A 17089-nucleotide genomic window follows, 5' to 3' on the forward strand; every position below is an offset into this window, starting at 1 on the left:
TACCAACACACAAGAGTCCAGGGCCACATGGCTTCCCAGGGGCATTCCACCAAACATTCAAAGAAAAACTAATACCTATTCTTCTGAGGCTGTTTCAAAAAACAGAAATGGAAGGAAAACTTCCAAACTTGTTCTCTAAGGCCAGCATGACCTTGATCCCAAAAACAGACAAAGACCCCATGGATGCAAAAATTCTCAGCACAATACTAGCGCATAGGATCCAACAGCACATTAAAAGGAGTATTCACCGTGACGAAGTGGGATTTATTCCTGGGCTCTAAGGGTGGTTCCACATTCGCAAATCAAATCAATGTGATACTTCACATTAATAAAAGAAAGGTCAAGATCCGTATGATCCTCTCAACGGATGCAGAAAAAGCACCGGACAAAATGCAGCATCCTTTCTTGATTAAAACTCTCCACAGTATAGGGGTAGAGGGGATATACCTCAATAACATAAAACCCATCTATGAAAAGCCCACAGCGAATATCATTCTCAATGGGGAAACACGGAGACCTTTTCCTCTAAGGTCAGGAACATGACAGGGAGGCCCACTCTCACCGCAGTTCTTCAACTAGAGAAGTCCTAGCCTCAGCAATCAGAAAACAACAAAAAAGAAATCAAAGGCATCCGACTGAGCAAAGAAGTCAAACTCTCACTCTTTGCAGATGACATGATACTTTATGTGGAAAACCCAAAACACCACCCCAAAATTGCTAGAACTCATACAAGAATTCAGCAGGATATAAAATCAATGCACAGAAATGAGTTGCATTTCCATACACTAACAATGAGACAGAAGAACGAGAAATGAAGGAATCGATCCCATTTACAAATGCACTGAAACCCATAAGATACCTAAGAATAAACCTAACCAAAGACGTAAAGGATCTGTACTCCAAAAACTACACAACACTTAGCAAAGAAATTGAGGAAGACACAAAGAAATGAAACAACGTTCCATGCTCATGGATTGGAAAAACACTGTTAAAATGTCTACACAGAGTAATCGAACCATTCGATGAGATCCCCATCAAAATACCATCAACTTTTTTCACAGACTGTAACAAATCATCCTAAAATGTGTATGGAACCAGAGAAGACCCCGAATGGCCAGAGGAATGTTGATAACGAAAACCAAAGCTAGTGGCATCACAATGCCAGACTTCAAGCTAGAGTACAAAGCTGTAATCATCAAGACAGTATGGTTCTGGCACAAAAACAGACACATGGATCAACGGAACAGAAGACAGAACCCAGAAATGGACCCTCAACTCTATGGTCAACTAATCTTCGACAAAGCAGGAAAGAATATCCAGTGGAAAAAGGACAGTCTCTTCAATAAATGGTACTGGGAAAACTGGACAGCCACATGTAGAAGAATAAAACGGGACCATTTTTTGGCACCATACACAAAGATAAACTCAAGATGGATGGAAGACCTTACTGTGAGACAGGAATCCATCAAAATCCTAGAGGAGAACACAGGCAGGAAGTTCTTCGACCTCAACCGCAGCGACTACTTGCTACATACATCTACAAAGGCGAGGGAGCAAAAGCAAAAATGAACTATTGCAACTTCATCAAGAGAAAAAGCTTCTGCACAGCAAAGGAAAAGGTCCGCAAAACTAAAAGGCAACCTACGGAATGGGAGAAGATATTTGCAAATGTCTTATCAGATGAATGGATAAAGAAGATGTGGTATATATATATATGTGTGTGTGTGTATGTGTGTGTATATATATACACATATATATATGTGTGTATATATACACACATATACACACAATGGACTATTACCCAGCCAACAGACAAGATGAATACTTACCATTTACATGCACACGGATGGAACTGGAGGGTATTATGCTGAGCGAAATAAGTCAATCCGAGAAAGTCAAATATCAAATGGTTTCACTCATATGTGCAATATAAGAAACAGGGCAGAGGACTGTAGGGGAAGGGAAGGAAAACAGAATGGGAAGTCATCAGCGATGGAGAAAAACCGTAAGAGACTCTTAACTCTAGCAAACAAACGGGAGGGTTGCTGGAGGGGTGGTGGGTGGGGGGATGGAGTAATTCGGTGATGGGCACTAAGGAGGGCATGTGATGTGATGAGCACTGGGTGTTATATGAAACTGACAAACTACTGAACACGACATCTGAATCTAATGATGTACTGTAAGTTGGCTAATTGAATTTACATTAAAAAAAGTAATAAATAAACCAAATGGAGTTGGTCTTCTGTTACACCCTGGAATGTCCTAAGTGGTATTCTGAGCGCATCAGTTCATTTCCATTTGCTTGATGAGTAAGCTGAAAGGGGTAGGGGGTTTGGGGGGGGAGGGGAGGGGGTGTGTGTGTGGGGGGGTGTGCACGCTCGTGTGTGTGTGTGTATGTGTATGTGATGTCACCCAGCTGGGTTCTGAGCTCCCAGAAGCAGACAGATAATATATCTTCTCTTCATATCCACTGACAAGGCTTACCGCTGCCTGGACTACAGTAGGTGCTAATCCTGTACAAACACGCCCCCCGCCATCTCCCACGTCCATATTCCCACATCCACAGACACCCATAAGGAAGCACATACCTACTGCTGCTCAAGGCAGCAGCTCAACACAGAAACACACCAAGTACTCACTAAGGGACACAACTTGCTACAGCCCAGACTGTCAAGGAAAACTGACCCACAGAGTTTTACAAGGCTGAACAGGCTGCGTTGTCTAAAACAGTGCTTTTCAAACAGTGGATTGTGACCCATCCGTGTCATAAAATCAGTGTAATAGTTTGCAAATCCCCGTCTTAGAAAATGCAGTCAGCTAGAGTAAACTAGAAAAAATCAGTATGCGTTACATACTGTACGAGTTAAAGACTGTTTCTGTGAAGTTGTTGAAGTGTGTGTTTGGGGTATAAGTGCCATGAAAAATCTGTTCTCTACACCAACAAAAAAAATAGACCCTTAAACACCGAGAGCAAACTGATGGTTGCCAGACGGAAAGGGGGGGGGCGAAATTGGTCAAAGGAATTCAGAGTTACAAGCTTCCACTTATATAAATAACTCACAAAGATGAAAAGTACAACATCCGGAATATAGTCCAAGAATATTGTCATAACAACTGTACCGTGACAGATGGTGACTATACTTAATCGTGGTGAGTGCTGAGTAATGAACAAACTTGTCGAATCACGATGCTGCACACCTGAAACTGACATAACATTGTACAGATCAACGAAACTTCCATAATGAAAAGAGAAAAAACTGTGTTCTCACTGTGGGTGGTTGGATGAGCACTGTCCTCACAGCCTTCATCTGGTGCCATCCAGTGGTAAAAGCCCTATCTGCAGTCGAGAAAGAACCACAGACCCGGGAGAAGAGTCCGCAAACATGGATGTCTGGTTGGAAGGGGCCTTCCAAATGACCTGGTCGACCCTGACATGCAGGGCAAGCACCCTTCAACAACACCGAGCTACTGCCTGAGCACGCCCCACCACGGAGGCACTCGCTCCCCCGCTGAGCAGCTCTACCTGCTGAAAAGCTGACCAAGCCGCCTTCCTCTAGGAGCTCCTCCCTGTCCTTCCTACTGCCCTCTCCTGGATGACAAGGAGCAGCTTCTGTGCTCGCCCTCAGTTTAACACTCTTGATCCAGTCAAGCAATACTTGTTGAGTGTCTGCTAAGTGCCAGGCACTGGGGATACAGTGGGGAACCCGGGAAGACACAGCGACAGAGACACAGAGAAGTCAGAGCTTATGCCAGATGAAGGACAACAGCATGGGGGCAGGAAGCGCCTCGGAATGTTCCAGTAGCAGAAGGTATACAGGGAGGTTGAAGAACAGCAGAGAAACAGGTGAAAGCTCAGAGATTTCTGGGCTGTATGTGTTTTCATTTCTCTCTGTTTTATAATTTTTCTAAACTAACCATAGGCCATATTTCATTCTAAGACACCATCAATTGTAAGACTGAAAAAAGAAAAAAGAAACACTGCCAGTTAGTCCATGTCTTTCTTATTGCTTACAATTCTCATTTCATGTTTATGAAAAAGCCCTTTTAGACTTTTGGGACAGAACAAAAGGGAAAGGATGAGTGACATGAGTTGGTCAAGTCTTCCCTTTCAGGAGATCTGTGAGTTGCCACACAACACTGACCTTCGAGCCGCCAAGGGCACTGGCGAGGCTGAGTTTCTGAAGAGATCGCCATCACCGGCTCTGAGATTGCTTTCCAAGCTCCCGACCCTCCAGGTGTAGGCTGTGTTCCTCTGTCTTTCTTGATCTCGTCAGAAGGTCTCAACGGATGGTTCTGGAATAGCAATCGGGATTTGCGCTCCTTCTTCAAATGGCCCTTAAATGGTACGTGGACCGAAGCAGCCAGGGGCTGCAGGTGCAGCGGTCCAGCCACGCCACGAGGAAGACCGAGCACGTCCACGTGCACAGATAATGACAACTCCAACATGGTGCACAGTGACTGCAGGACACATCAAGAGTGAATCTGGGCGCCTGGGTGGCGCAGTCTGTTGGGCAACCGAGTCCTGGCTGAGGCTCAGGTTGTGATCTCAGAGTCTTGACATGGAGCCCCACGTCTGGCTCCGCACTGGGCGTGCAGCCTGCTTGGGATCTTTCTCTCTCCCCTCCCCTCCCCTCCCTACCACCGTTCACATGTGTTCTCGCTCTCAAAAAGTTAAACAAATAAATAGATAAAATAAAACCCAAAGAATGAAAGATCTCTTTATTTATTTTTTCTTTATTGTGCTATGCTGGTCACCATACAGTACATCGGTTAGTTTTTCATGTAGTTGTTCCATGATTCATTGTTTGCGTATAACACCCAGGGCTCCATGCAATACGTGCCCTCCTTAATACCCATCACCGGGCTAACGCATCGCCCCACATCCCTCCCCTCTAACACCCTCTGTTTGCTTCTCAGAGTCCATAGTCTCTCATGGTTAGTCTCCCCCTCCGATCTCGCCCCCTTCATTTTTCCCTTCCTTCTCCTAAAGTCGTCCACGCAATTCCTTATGTTCCACAAGTAAGTAAAACCATATGATAAGTGACTTTCTCTGCTTGACTTAAGATGTCATATTTAGGGGCGCCTGGGTGGCTTAGTCGTTAAGTGTCTGCCTTCGACTCAGGTCATGATCCCAGGGTCCTGGGATCGAGGCCCGCGTCGGGCTCCCCGCTCAGCGGGAAGCCTGCTTCTCCCTCTCCCACTCCCCCTGCTTGTGTTCCCGCTCTCACTGTCTCTGTCAAAATAAAGAAATAAAATCTTTAAAGAAGGAAAAAAAAGATCCCATATTTAGAAAGACCTTTTCTCAGGGTTTATTCAATCCAGTGTTCCCTGCAATTTTCACTTCTTTTTAGTACCCAGGTCTGACGTGCTACCTAATATTTTCTTCTAACACACCCTGTAATAAATACCTATTAAAATGTAAAACTTCTATCTGGGTGCCACCTCAAGTCATCTCCCATTCCTCCCGTGGGAAACACTGATCTGCTGCAGCCACCAGTTCATTCAAGAAGCACTGACTGACTTGGCCCCTTCGGCAGGAGCGTCCCCTGCAACGGTGGGAACTTGCTAGGAAAGGTGTGACATGCCCTCCACCGGAGGGAATGGGAAGGGGCCCTCCCCGCTCTTCCAGCCAGTGAGGGTCCAGGCTGGGGCTGCTTCATTTCACTTCTCATCAACACTCATGAGTGCTGGCTACAATGCCAGGCATTATTCCACACGCTGGACAAACAGGAACACGTACAGCCCTCAGAAGCACCCTCTGTGGAAGGCACCGCTTACAGACAGAGGTCGAGGTTGTTTCCTCAAGCTGTGCAACCTCGGAGGAAACTTAATTCCATTGCTTTGCAAACCTACTTACCCACTTGGACTTCCATCCCTCCCCCAACACTTCAGTTGCTGATATGGTGTCGGTGTGTATGTGTGTCTGCTTCTGTAGGGATACACAGTGCATGTAGATAGATAGATAGATAGATAGATAGATAGATAGATAGATAGATAGATATGCGGTGCCCTGTATGTACATATATATGTACCTACAATGTATATATCTGCAATTGCAAGACTCAATCCAATACTCTCAGCATCGGTTTTCAAGTTGGGAATTTTAACTGCATGCTGCATACGGGCCTTGAAGATATGCTCTACCTCTCATTTTTTTTTTTTTTTTTTTTTTTTTTTTTTTTTTTTTTTTTTTTAAAGGTTTTATTTATTTATTTGAGAGAGAGAATGAGATAGAGAGAGCATGAGAGGGGGGAGGGTCAGAGGGAGAAGCAGACTCCCTGCTGAGCAGGGAGCCCGATGCGGGACTCGATCCCGGGACTCCAGGATCATGACCTGAGCCGAAGGCAGTCGCTTAACCAACTGAGCCACCCAGGCGCCCTCTACCTCTCATTTTTAATTTTATTGTTGTTCTTTTACGTCCTTTAGTCTCAGTTTTGGGTTCCTATTTCCTGTTGCGTTTATTCTTGCTTATAAATGGAAGGCAGGAAGCAAAGTCTTACGCGCAACAGACTTTGTACCTACACAGACTTTGAGTTTGTTTCCCTTCTTGTGAGCGCTGTTGCTTTCCTCAGCAGATCCGCAAGGCCTTAAGTGTTTAATCACCTAAGAAAAACAAAACAAAAACAAAAGACAAAAAAACACGAAAAACAGGGGTGCCTAGGCGGCTCAGGCGTTTAAGTGTCTGACGCTTGATTCGGCTCAGGTCATGACCTCAGGTTCCTGAGATCGAACCCCGTGTTCAGGCTCCACGCTCAGTGCAGATTCTGCTTGTCCCTCTCCCCCTGCCCCCCTCCACTCTGTCTCGCTCTCTCAAATAAATAAATAAATAAATAAATAAATAAATAAATAAATAAAATCTTAAAACAAAAAAACAAAAAACAACACTGGGCCTCAATTGACTAAGACTCACAGGCTATCATTTCCCCCCAAAGGAAGCTACTGCTATTGCTTTCTGGCTTCATCGAATTGCCAGTTACTTCACAAGGATCAATAGGATCTAAAATCTACTGTCTCTACTGCAAGGAGTCCCTGAACACTGGGCAAGACATGAACGGAAAAGGAACCAACATTGACCAGAGGGTGAATAAGGAGGAGAAGCCAATCAGAAATTTCCCACGGTACAATGTCTCATATCTGACTTAAACAAAAAAGAAAAAAGAAAAAAACAGTTAATAAAGAATACACTAATAAGATACCATGGATCTGAATAATGCTAAAGTACTTTTGGAAAAAATAAAACATTTAAGAACACGTATTCTGAATATTTTCTCCCAGTCTGTCTTGCCTCTTCGTTCTCTTAGTGTATCTATTTTTCCTTTCTAATTAGAACTTTTTGTGTTCTGCATACAAAACATTTGTCTACCTCAAGGTTGTCAAGACATTTTCCCATGTTTTCATACAAAAGTTTTACGGTTCTAGCTTTTTCCTTTTTTAAGATTTATTTATTTGAGAGAGAGCGCGCCCAGGGGGGAGCAGGAGAGGGAAAGAATCTCAAGCTGACTCCTCGCTTAGCGTGGAGCCTGACACAGGGTTCACACGGAGCTCAATCTCATGACCCCGAGATCATGACCTCAGCCAAAATCAAGAGTCGGACTCAAGCGACTGAGCCACCCAGGCGCCGCTGGTTCTCGCTTTCATATTTAGGCTTATGATTCATCCCAAATTAATGTGTGTATGTCAGAATGAGGGAGGGGTCAAGGTCCGTTTTCTTTCCGCCTGAATGTCCAGGTCACACAGAATTATTCATTAAAAAGACTTCCCTTTCCACCACTGAACTGACTGGACACTCTGGGCAAAAATCAGTCGACAGTACTTGCGTTTGGTCTATTTTTTGGACTCTCTGCTCTGCTCATTGATCTCTCTTTGTGTCAAAGACTTGGATTACTGTGGCTTTGCTCTAAGTCTTAAAATTAAGCAAGAAGAAGCAGTGTAAGTTCATCAACTGTGTTCTTCTTTTGAAGACTTTTTTGGCTATTCCAGACCCTTTGCATTTCCATATACATTTTAGAATCAACTTGTTCATTTCTTCTAAAAAACATGGCTAGGATTTAACTGGGATTGCACTGTTTGCATGAATCAAGGCGTGGAGAACAGAAATCTCCAGGACATCAAATCTTCCCCGATGTATGAACAAAACAGAGCTCCCATTTATTTCAGTCTTCTTGAATTCCTCTCAACAAAGTTTTTTACTTTTCTGTGTAAAGGTGTTTCATGTCTTTCATGAGACTTATTCCCAGCCAGTTTGGGGTTGTTTTGGTTGTTGTTTTTGTTGTGTAAGTAGGCTCCACACCCAGCATGGAGCCCAGTGCAGGGCTTGAACTCACAACCCTGAGTTTAAGACCTGAGCTGAGATCAAAACACAGATGATTCATCAACTGGGCCAGCCAGTCACCCCAACCAGTTTACGTGCTTTGATGCTACTCTAAGTATTTAAAATTTTTATTTTCCTATACATGTATTTTTAAAATACATCTGTATGACAAAGAATTCCTATTCAGAATATATAATAAACTCCAATAAGTCAAAACCAAAAACAACATTAACAACAAAAACGGGCAGAAGACTTGAACGTTCGACAGGTCACAAAAGATGTCGGAATGCCCAAGAAACACACGAAAAGGTGCCTAAGATCATGCTTCACCAGGGAAATGCAATGTGAAACCATAATGAGATGCTATTTCACCCTCACTGACAACACAGAATGTTCACGAGGATGCTGAGCAACTGGAGTGTTACTGTATTGCTGGTGGGAAGTGTAAACTGATAAACCACTTTGGAAATTAGTCTAGCAGTTCAATATATCCCTTCGCTGTGACTAAGCAATTCCACTAAGCAATTTCAAGAGAAATTTAAGACTGCTCTAAGAATGTTTATTGTAGCCTATTCACAATGACCAAAAAATTGGATACAACAACATGCCTGATCATCAGATGAACAGATGAAAAAATTGTGGTATATGCACACTACATACAAAGGACCACACCATTTTACACTCACAAAGACTCTCTCCTTAAGCAAACGCTAGCCTGACTCCTCTGAGCCCTCTTCTCAAAGGGGCCTCAACCTTGGCTTATCATATGCAGACTCGCCCAAACACTAACATACTTCCTAACAACAGCTCAAGACCCCACCCCTAGGGTGACTCCAGTCACCCTTAGTCCCTACTGAGAAAACTCAAGGCATCCATGGTTTGTTCAGCCAACAATGAAAAGTCTGGCCTCTGTCTCCCAGTGAGTAAATCCAGGGGGTTTCACGTTTCCCACTTTTTGTAATCTTTTACTTCTCTGATTTAATTCACCTCTGGCATGACTCCCTCATCCTCTCTTTATAATGCCCTCGGTGGGGTGCCTGGGTGGCTCAGTTGTTCAGCCTCCGCCTTTGGCTCACGTCACGATCCCAGGGTCCTGGGATTGAGCCCCACATCGGGCTCCCTGCAGAGCAGGGAGCCTGCTTCTCCCTCCTCCCACTCCCCCTGCTTGTGTTCCCTCTCTAGCTGTCTCTCTCTCTGTGTCAAAAAATAAATAAAATCTTTAAAACATAAAATACCCTCTGTACAAATCAAGGTTGAGTTTCATTCAAGCTGGACTCTTTTCCTGACTACAATAGTCATTGCTGATTAAAATCTGTCCTTACCACTTAAAGTAGTAGGATCTGGCTTTGTGTATCTTGGATAAGTGCACACAACATGGATAAATCGCAAAGAACACACTGAGTGAAAGAAGACAAAACGATACATACTGCTTGATTCCATTTACACGACGTACAAGAAAAGGCAATTATACTCTATCATAGATCCTGAAATCAGAAAATGACCACTGGAGGTAAGGAGATTAACTAGAAAGACATACAAAGGAAACTTCTGGAGTTTCAGATACAGTTTTCGGGGATGGTGCACAGATATACAGTTGGCCCTTGATCAACCCAGGGGTTAGGGGCGCTGACCCCTGTGCAGTCCGAAATTGTCATTTAACTTTTACTCCCCAAAAACTTCCCTGCTAATTGCCTACTGACGACCAGAAGCGTTACTGATAACATAAACGGTTGATTAACATAGATTTTGTATGTTACATTTATTATACATTGTATTCCTTCAATAAAGTACACTAAAGAACATATTCAGAAAATCATACAGAAAATATGTTTACAGTACTGTATTCTATTTATCGAAAAATCTGCCTATAAGTGGACCCATGCAATTCCAACCCATGTTGTTCAAGAGTCAACTGTATACATTTCTTAATGCTCATCAAGCTGAACAATGAGACCTGAGCATTTTATTTTACAAATTATCTCCTTTTCTCCCCTGCCGTCCCACCTCTGTCACTGAAGAATACCTGGGGAGATTCTTGTCTTTGTTTCTTTTTTTAAATAGGCAACACACCCAGCACGGAGCCCAATGTGGAGCTTGAACTCACAACCCTGAGATCGAGACCTGAGCTGAGATCAACAGTCAGATGTTCAACCTGACTGAACCACCCAGGCACCCCTACCTGGGGAAATTCTAAAGGAAAGAAAAAAAGATGAGAGATGGAGCTGACCCACCAAGTTCCCCTTTCTTTCTTTCTTTTTTTTTTTTTTTTAAAGATTTTATTTATTTACTTGACAGAGAGAGAGAGACAGCTAGAGAGGGAACACAGCAGGGGCAGTGGGAGAGGGAGAAGCAGGCTTCCCGCTGAGCAGGGAGCCCGATGCGGGGCTCGATCCCAGGACCCTGGGATCACGACCTGAGCCGAAAGCAGAGGCTTAACAACAGAGCCACCCAGGTGCCCCAATCCGAGTTCCCCTTTCAATATCCACTTACGCCTGCTTCCTTACGAAGAGGGCCCCAATTTTGTTCGAGGTATTAATCTGCCCTGTGAGAAATTCTCCCCCCCGCCACGTCCCTGCAGCTAGGGGTAGGGCCACATGACGACTTCCAGCCAATGACACGTATGTTGAAGTCTACATGGCAGGACTACCTAAAAAGCTATTGCTTTCACAGGCTTAGACACATGTTTTTTGTCAGGGTCCCTTTCTTTTCTTCCTTCCTGGAGTACAGCTGCTCAAATGAACTAAGAAAAGGGTGCTATTCAGCGGTACAAACCTATTCTTACTCTAGAAGCAAGCTATAGGCGCTCTCAATCAATTCACAACTAAGTTATATCGCAAGGCAAAATGTTCAGGCATCAAAAGGAAAAAAGCAATTCCAACTGGAAGTGAAGAACGATATACCCATGTCTGTGTCAAAGTATATATAAAAATTTAGCATTTAAGGGCTCTTTCAAATCCATGGGGGATACAGACCATCACTAGATGGTGTAGGGACAAAAGTGCTACCTTGTAACATACAAAATAATAAAGACAGATGAATGGTCTAAGCAACAGAAGCCCAAACCCTAAAAGTGCTAAAAGAAAATGCAGCGATTGAAAATGGTCTTTTGAAGCACTATCCAAAGCCACAAGCTATAAAGTTAGACTATGAGATTGGGCACCACAGAGATTCAGAATGAAATGTATCCTGAAATGTATGGTACAAGCGAAACCGAAAGACAATCGTTTGGGAGAAAATACTGCAACGAGTACAGAGGCAAAGGACTACTATCCGACCTATAAAAAGTTCCTACAAATCAATAAGAAAAATATAAATACCCAAACAAAAAGACAACAACCCAGCAGGAAAATGATAACGAGCGAGGATTCATGTAAAAAAGTATCCGTGAAAAAAGTATCAGTGATAGGGACCAACTAAAATTGCTCAGTATTACAGGTGATTATAAAAATATAAATGTAAGGGGCACTTGGCTGGCTCAATCGGTTAAGCATCTGACTCTTGATCTTGGCTCAGATCATGGTCTTAGGGTTGTGGGATCCAGCCCCATTCAGGCTCTGCACTCAGTGGGCAATCGGCTTGAGATTCTCTCTCTCCCTCTCCGTCTGCCCTTCCCCCGTGTTCGCTCTCAAATAAATCTTTAGAAATATGTTTGTATGTGTATAAATACATAGAGCTACATCTATAAATTCAAATATATATAAAATAAATACATATTTAAATTTAAATATAAAACATACATTTATAGATAGAGAGAGAGAGAGAGAGATAAAAATTGAAAACAGGCATTATTTTTCCCCTGCCACTTGACCAGAAATTTAAAAGACTGAGAAATATTCTGTCATTACCATCTCATTTACCATGGGTGAGAACCAAAAATGACATAACCACTCCTGAGGATCATTTTGCAGAAGTTTTTACCCTGAAATCTATCTCGAGGGAAAACTCAAACACACATGCAAAGATGTTCATCACAGCCCTATCTTAATAGCAAAATCATAGCCACCCAAATAACAAACAGAATCGTCACGTAAAGTACAACCCCACTGTGGAAAAACATTCAGACATTAAAAAACTGTAGGCATGAAAACCTGTAGGCACACTATATTCAAATGAGGCTGAGTGGGGGATATGTATTCACTTTTGTCATTTAAAAAGTTAACCCTGAAGGGGCACCTTGCTGGCTCAGTTGGAAGAGCATGTGACTCTTGATCTGGGTGTTATGAGCTCTAGCCCCAAGTTAGGTACAGAGAGATCCCTTAAAAATAAAACCTAAAAAAAAATTAACCATAAAAGAAAAATAATTCGTATTCTAGATCTGAGACCACTGTTTTTCACAGATCTTTTCAAAAATTAATTTGTTCCCTTTTGGAAAAAATGGGGGGGAGGCAGCGCAAATCCAGTAAAGCCATTATTTATTTGACTTTCTTGATGGGCAAATTTGGCAGCTAATTTATCCTTACCAGAATATTCTCATCCGCAAGTGACATGTCTTCTCTGGGGAGGAAAAGCAGCAGCCCCCACCTTCAGAATATTTCAGATCAAAATCCCAGCCCTGCACTCTGGACAGAGCCGGGAAGATGCCATCAGTGAGCTGCAAGGCCTAGGCCCTCCAGAAAATGCTGCCTCTCCCAAGAGGTGATCCTCTGACCCACTTGCACGACGAGGGCGACGTTTTTCGACGCGGCTGACATCAGAGAAACTTCTGCAATTCTCACAATACCATTTCCGTCTTACAGCCCCTGGCCTGGTTTCTAAAACACACAGACCACTCAAAACCAGGGAAACAGAACATGGGAATTGGGAGCCCTCATCAGGAAAGAGAACCATGAGCATCTCCATTCAGTTCCTCATCACTCGGCCGGCTCAGAAATACTTACTAGGGGTCTACAAGGCTCATGGCACTGAGACACACATGGTCCCTCTCGGCACCGCTATTCCCACGGGGCAGACAAACATTAAACGAGATGTCTGCGGAGCAACGGGACTGACTGCCCCAGAGGAGATGCACAGAGAACAGATAAGGGGCTGGACCTTGTCGAGGGTGTCAGGGGCCTCCGGAGGGAGCCGCATCTCACACGAGCCAGAAGGCTGGGCACCTTCTTGGACTCATCGGCCTCACCCACATCCCATCTGTCAGTACATCCCATCAGCTCTCCCTTCAACACGTACCCAGAATCTGGATCGATTCTCAGCACTTCCACCCCTACCATCCTGATCCAAGCCAGCAGCATCTCTGACTTGGAATATTCCAGGAGCCTACTAACTCATCGCCCTGCTTCCCCCCTCGCTGTTCTCAACAGAGAAGCTGAACTCATCCCATTAAAACCCAAGTCAGGTCACCTCATTCTTCAGTTCAAAATCCCCCAGTGGCCACCATCCCAGGTCCCTAACACCCTATCTGCTACTCTTCCCCTTCTCCCTCACTCTGGCCTTGTCATTCCTGGAACAAGTCAGGCCAGCTCCCTCCACGGAGGGCTTCCTACTCGCCCTTCTCTCTGCCTGGGACACTGTTCCCACAGACATGCACAGGGCCCACTCCCTCAACCTCCTGCAAGGCTTTCCCCACTCTTGTCCTCAGGGGGCCGTCCCTGGCCATCCCAGCTCAGAGGACAACCCCTTCCAACGCTCCTACAGCATCCAGGACCCCTGATGCGCCAGATTCCTTGCCTCTGTGTTTCCTGGCTGCTTCTCTCCCTGGAAGAAAGGCTCCCTAACAGCTCCACCGAGGTCTGTCTGGGTCACATCGGGAAGCGCACAAGAACCGAGCCTCTGGCAACTGAGAAGGCGTTCAATAAAGAATGTGCAGTGACTGCTGCAGTCATCTGAGGGAAGATGAGAGCTCGTGAGGCAAGGCGGGTGGGGGAAAGAGCATCTTGGGCAGAGGGAGCAGCCGAGCCGCCCCAAGGCCGGCGGGCACAGGGCACATTGGAAGGAATGACCGGATCGAGTACAGCAGGGAAGGCGAGCGGGAAGCAAGACTGGAGAAGAAGGACGGAGCAGCCGTGCACACACAGAAGGAACGTTTCGGTCTATCTCGAACGGCAACAAGAAGCCAGGAAACTAGGCAGTGACATGAACGAATGGGCCTTCCACAAACCTCTGGCTTCAGGGGGAGATAGGGATTTGGAGGCGGTAGAAGCGCCTGGAAGCTCAGTAAGCAGACTAGAACCATGGCGCAGACCACAAATGACCTTAACTCGGAATGAGAGGGCAAAAGCAGAGGTGGAGAAAAGGAGGTAGATTCCAGAGATATTTAGCAGATAAAATCACAGGTCTGGGAGAATGATCACACAAGGGGGTAAGGAAGTAAAAGCAGAGTTCCAAGAGGACTCCTCCCTTTTGCACGTGGGACCTGAAGGACACAGTGGCCCGATTCACGGAGTTGGGGTGGGGTGGGGGGGGGTGGCGAGGAGGAGAATACAGGAAGGGGATCTTGAGAAGTTTTGGAAAGAATGGATTTGCCATAATTCGGAGACATTGAAATACAGATTTCCAGTTGGCAGCGGGAGACCCAGGGAACCGTGAGAGGATCAGGAAAAGCAAAGTGAGTCGCCACACAGTACAGATTCTCACCTTGTGGCTGATGGGGAATCAAAGGGTTTCGAGGAACGCAGTAACAGGAGAAGATGTGGGATTCCAAGAAGATCACCCTAGCCAGAGCAGGAGCACGTGGATGGGAGAGGGAGCTGGATGAGAAGCAGGCAGAACAAGAGGGACCTGCTGCAACAGAGCAGGTAGGAGAAGGGACCGGAGCCAGGGCTGTGGCCACAGGGAAGGAAAGGGGAACAGACCTGCTCTTTGTCAGCAGTGCATCTCCCACGGGGCTCCTGGGGACCGTCCGAAAACCCGGAGCACGTCAGCTCCCCCACTTGACCCCTTGGTCCTCGCACGAGTCATTCTCTGACAACCTCCCCAGAATTCTCTCTTGCTCCCCGCTCCCTGGCCCAATGTCAGGTGCCGATGACACAGCCCTGGGCTTCCACGGCCAGGCTAGTTTCTTCTGCCCTGCAAACACCTATTTGTCTTTTGAAGGCTTCCCCCCTCCACTGGCAAAGAAGCAAGAGCAGTGCTGACATCGAGGAGGCGGCCTGGCACCATGAGCCGGGCTGCACGGCTGGTCGCCGCGGGCCTGGCGCTCCAGGAGACGCCACGTGCTTCTCCGGTTGCACGCAAATGACCTCGCAGAACAGCAGCTTGAGGTGCCGTGGCCCCGGTGATGAAGGGACACCAAAGAGGACCCCTTGCTCTTTTGTCCAAACAGACAAAAACCAGCTTGTCGTGCCCACCCCCAAATGCCAATCCTCCTCTCTCCCGCCTGATACCAGCGAGTGTCTTCCTTGTGAATGACACCGTCCGTCACGCTCTTCACACCTCCTTCTAGAAAACACTGATGGAGCTACCCGATCCCAGAACTGTCTCGCCTCGCCTCGCCTCAGCACCCAGACCAGAGCACACCCCTGCTTCCTTGAACACTCCCAAAAACATCCGCCCAAAGCCCAAATCCTGTAAGTTCTTTCTAACACCCTCTTTCTTACGGATCAGCCCCACAGTCCCCATGACGTGGGTTCCCCCTCAGGATGAGTAACGAAGCCACTGTGTTTAACGACAGCTGTGCTTCCAGTGGCCTTTGTGGAGGATGCTGACCACCGTCACGGGAGGAAGGGATGGTTCCCTTTCCTGGAGGGAATCCTAGGTGTCCTGGGAGGCTAACTGGCTTTCTTAGTGCGATTTTAGGGGCTTTATGGCTGTAACCTAGGGCAGCAGGAACCAGCCTAACCCACAGCTAGGACATAGCTGGAACCAAATAATATTCAGAATGGAGGGAAATCAAGGGGCGCCTCGGTGGCCCAGTTGGTTCAGCGTCCGACTCCTGATTTCACATCAGGTCATGATCTGAGGGTGCCGAGACTGAGCTCCAAGTTGGGTTCCACACTCAGTGTGGATTCTGCTGGAGATTCTTTCCCCCTCCCTTTCCCTCCTCTTCTGGCCCCACGCCAGGGGCATGCACTCTCTCTCTCTCTCTCTCTAAGATAAAGAAGTAAATAAAATCTGTATTTAAATAAATAAATAATGGAGGGAAAGCAAAAGAAGTAAGAATTATTTAGGGAAGGCTTCACTCTGTGTCAGACCCGGTGCTAACTGCCTTGGATCTATTGCTCATTTAATCCTTACATCCCAAAGGTGGGCTACCATTTTTATCCCCATTCCAAACACAGGACTGAGGCACAAAGTGATCTGCCCACGATTCACGCAAGGAATCTCTACGTTATTAATCACATGACTTTCTGACAAAGTTTAAGGGTTTAACACACTACAGTGAAGATGCACATCACGGTATCACAGAACTTGGAAGGACAGAGCCCTGCAAAATGTCCTCAAACGTTAACTTATGGATTCTCCCAATCTTCTTGCATGTTGTTCAGATAAAGGAAAGCCCGGTGCAAAAAAGGCTTTCATGAAATGCAACCAGATGACAAATATACGTGGTCTTTAGAGCCCCGGGCCCATCCCAGAAGACTCTGACTCAGTGAGTGTAGAGGAGGACGTGAACATCTGTGTTTTCTTTAAATAGCCCCACAGGCTCTGCTGATGTGCACTCTGGGCTGGGTACCACTGTACTCTCTGCAATTCCAAACCCAAACTTGCCCTACAATGTTTAGATGGCTGCAGACACAGGGGGGCATCGAAAACTGAGGCAAAGAAGAACAGAGAAATTACAAAAACTATCCCCTAGAGAGTCAAGAAAAGGAAAGCTCTAGTTATATTACTTCTCTGTCC

The 17089-nt window shown here is 45.7% G+C and overlaps 1 protein-coding gene across 14 annotated transcripts in view; it reads right to left on the reverse strand.

Annotated features, from left to right (window-relative positions):
- LOC135364563 (thyroid receptor-interacting protein 11-like) overlaps positions 1 to 17089 on the reverse strand; it is a 122292-nt gene that overhangs the window by 58332 nt on the left and 46871 nt on the right. For 2 of the 14 annotated variants that reach the window (XM_064592850.1, XM_064592849.1), the window contains exons 2-3: positions 4143 to 4293; positions 1830 to 1949 (exon numbers count right to left, since the gene is read on the reverse strand). The exons of 9 other annotated variants lie outside the window; for them this stretch is intronic. The gene's annotated coding sequence lies outside the window, so the exon portion shown is untranslated. The remainder of the gene's footprint in view (positions 1 to 1829; positions 1950 to 4142; positions 4294 to 17089) is intronic. 3 more of the 14 variants (XM_064592855.1, XM_064592852.1, XM_064592853.1) reach the window with 2 other exon arrangements.

Source organism: Mirounga angustirostris, unplaced genomic scaffold (genome assembly GCF_029215605.1).
Source record: "Mirounga angustirostris isolate CCGP_5_RB_7025 unplaced genomic scaffold, mMirAng1.0.hap1 SCAF_5, whole genome shotgun sequence".
NCBI lineage: Eukaryota > Metazoa > Chordata > Mammalia > Carnivora > Phocidae > Mirounga > Mirounga angustirostris.